The following is a 3,403-nucleotide window of genomic DNA, read 5'->3' as shown; positions in this document are numbered from 1 at the left end:
AGTCATTTCCATTTTTTCTTCCTTTAGCTGAGTAGTGTTTGTTATATTTTTATATGCCTAAAATATTTTATCCAAATTATAAAAAGCAGAAGCCACTGTGGCTTTACTAGAGAATCTGCAGAGAATGAAGCCTCAAAAAAGCGATGGACAGGAGGAGAGAACAAGAGGAAAAATAAATGCTAAATTACTCATAGGTTCATTAAAACAGGTGCTATGGATCAAATTCCATAGCAGACCCGTGTTCAGAGCAAGGAGATCAGGGAAGCTTAGGCCTGCTGGCTGAGAATAATGTTAACAGATGGCCGTGAGAACGTAGAGGGTCCTACTATTTCATTCGCTCGCTCGACCCACTTTTACTGACTCTTTCCAAATAAGCCATTGGAAGGCTTTGTTCTGCTCATCTTTTATTTTGTGTGTCCTCTCCAATGACTGGAAACCAAGCTGGAAAGTTTTGAAAAATTCCAAAAATAATCAGTGTAAAGTAGGTAAGGGGTTAAGAGACACCTTAGCACTTTGCTTTTTGTTTGTTTGTTTGTGTTTGCTTGCTTATTTTTGAGAGGTAGCCTAGGATAAAAGTTAAGCGAGAATATGGGTTTTGAAACCAGACTGCTTGGGTTAAAATTCCAGCTCCACCCATTTCTAGCTGTGTGCTCCTGAGCCAGCTGCTAAACCACTCTTTGCCTTAATTCTGTCTGTAAAAAACATGAATAACTATCTACTTTATGGGGTCATGAGGATTAAAAGAATCAAGGTATGTAAAGACCTTAGAACACATGCCATATAGGGATTTCCTATTATTATTAATTCTAGCCCCCTTAATTTTATCAAAGTTTCCAGGGCTAAATTAATTACTATCTTAGAAATATGTCAGAAATTATCATATCAACTGATTACTCAAGAAAACATGAATAGGATGAGGGGCAGGGCTGGGACAGGGCAAGAAGATCATCAGTTATGTCCAGGTTGATGGGTAGACTAGAGATAAAAGTTTAGGAGTCATTTATGCAGATTTCAGTGGTTGATCTTAAAACAGGTCTTAAAACTCCCCAGGTGACATTAGATACGCTTCATTATGAATAAAAACTCTCCCCACTACTATTCACGTGAGAGGTTTTATCCTTGCTTCATTGCTTCCACTTACTTTCCTCTTAGGATGGCATTAATTTGGAGTTCTGTCTTTTTTCATGTATCCCATTTCTGTGATGACTTGAATGAACAGTGCTAGACATCAAAGAGTGAGGAGAGAATGGTTTGTCATACAGAAACAACAATAGAAGTTATTAGTAGCACACATGGGACCAAATAACAGACTTTGGGAAAGGGATGCAAGCTTGTTTTGGAAACACACACACACACACACACACACACACACACACACACACACACACCAATTCCTGTGTGATTTAATTCTGATTCTTAACAAAAAACTTTTTGGGTATTCAACCATCTAGTTCTCTGCTTTGTTTCTTCATAATGAGGCCCAGAAAGCATATTGTTTTGTTACTTTATATTTTTCCCAGATTTACTTATTTTAGAAACTAGAGGTGAAAATAGTATTTTTGAGGTACTGTTATACAATATTTCTTATATCTGGGATATGTTGATGTTACTGAAATGTGATATTCTAAATCTAAATTCTAGAGGCATGTGTTACTACGCTGAGGGCCATTCACAACAGTGTAAATTGACATCCTGCTCAGTAGCCTTCCCAGTTATGGTCTGTGTCAGAAGTCTGCACTTTACTATTTAAGAATATGAGTAGCTTTCTCTAGCCCTAAAGGCTAAGAATTGAAAATTAAATTTCTAGAGAAAAATAATCCTTTGATAATTTTGCGGACTGGCTAAACTTTCCATCCTACTTATTTGATTATTATTGAGTGCCTAATTTGTAACAGTCATATTGATTGTGAAGATGCTAAATCTAAGGCTAGACATTTTTTTTTTTTTTTCGGAACACTTCATTAAGGTTCTCATTTACTTGCTTTCTTGTGTCACTGTGTTTATGGTCATTGACTTTCTAGTCATGCTTATTGATCCCTTGGATTACATATGCTTTTCCCCATGGTTGTCAATCTGAAGTGGATTTCTTCTCATAAGAAATGCCAGATCACTGTCAGGGGAGTATTAAACAACTTTACGGTTATTGTAGTACAAAAGTGTTTTAGGCAAGGAACTGGCTGAAAAGTGGTCACCTCATCTTATTTTGCTTGGCTTACTTATCATTTGTCTTAGTCTTGAACCAAGATCTCAATATCCATCTTAGTGTGTGGTCTCAGGTTTGGAAGGAATGATCTGGCAGGGCTTTTAGAAATATTAAGCACCCTTTTGGATCATTTACCTACTCAATATAATGGAAAAATGGTACCAAACTTTCTCTGAAATTGCAGCTAATTTATAAGAGTAATGAAGAAGAATCTACCAAGAAAGCGCAGTTCACTACTTGATGATAATTTAGCTTTTAAAAATTATGTTATAAAGGAAATCACTAACCATGGCAATGGCAGCAGTGTTTCTACCAGAACAGACATTTCTGATTAATTCCTTGGCCATTAAACCCTACAGGTCAATCCACTTGAGCAATAAAAATGTAATGAGAGAGGCGTGATGGAGAAAGTTTTCCTTTTTTTGACTGTCAGCGTTACTGGTCATAATTTTTTCACTCTTCCCAGTAGTAAATTGTGAGATGTAAAAATGGCTAAGGGAAAATTTTGAAGTATTAAATACTCTCTACATTGCTATTAAAATAAAAATTCCATCTGTAATAGAATTAAGTGATTCTAAGGAAAGTATTAGGTCTTAATATTCCTTCAGTAGTTTTGTTTTTGTTTTTGTTTTTTTTTTTTTGAGGGTGAGGATTACATTAACTTCCCACAAGGAAGACTTAATGACAGTTTCAGAGCTTGGCTAGAGAAAAGAAACAGGCCTCTGATTTTCTTTCCAGCAGATGATGATTTGGGAAGGGGAATATTTATTTTCCTTTTGAATCATGTACACAGTTGCTTCTCCAAGAATACCGAAACTGAATATTTTTCATCCCTATTTTCCTTCCAATTTCAGGGCATACAATAATTTGCTTCCTGTAACTACAGATGGGTAGTTAGCATACTTCTTGAATTCTAAGCTCAACTTAATCTTAAGCTTAATTTGAATAGGGATTCACTGTTTTGTGGCTGGTGGCTACCGAAGCTACAGGTTCTATTGCTTTTCACATTAAATGGTGTCAAAAATTACTGGAGTGAGGATCTGTGGCTCCTACTGCATAGGGAGGAAATATCTAGGACTGTACATGCTGGCCCAAGGCAATATCTCTTAATGTGAATGTGTAAATATAAAAGTGAGTGCTTAACTTTTGTTAAGTTCTTTACAGTTTGTAAGGCATATTGACATACTTTATATATTTGTG

Source organism: Pteropus vampyrus, unplaced genomic scaffold (assembly GCF_000151845.1).
Source record: "Pteropus vampyrus isolate Shadow unplaced genomic scaffold, Pvam_2.0 Scaffold216, whole genome shotgun sequence".
In the NCBI taxonomy this organism is placed as follows: Eukaryota; Metazoa; Chordata; class Mammalia; order Chiroptera; family Pteropodidae; genus Pteropus; species Pteropus vampyrus.
The sequence above is the reverse complement of the archived record's forward strand: the minus strand, read 5'-3'. Positions refer to the sequence as shown.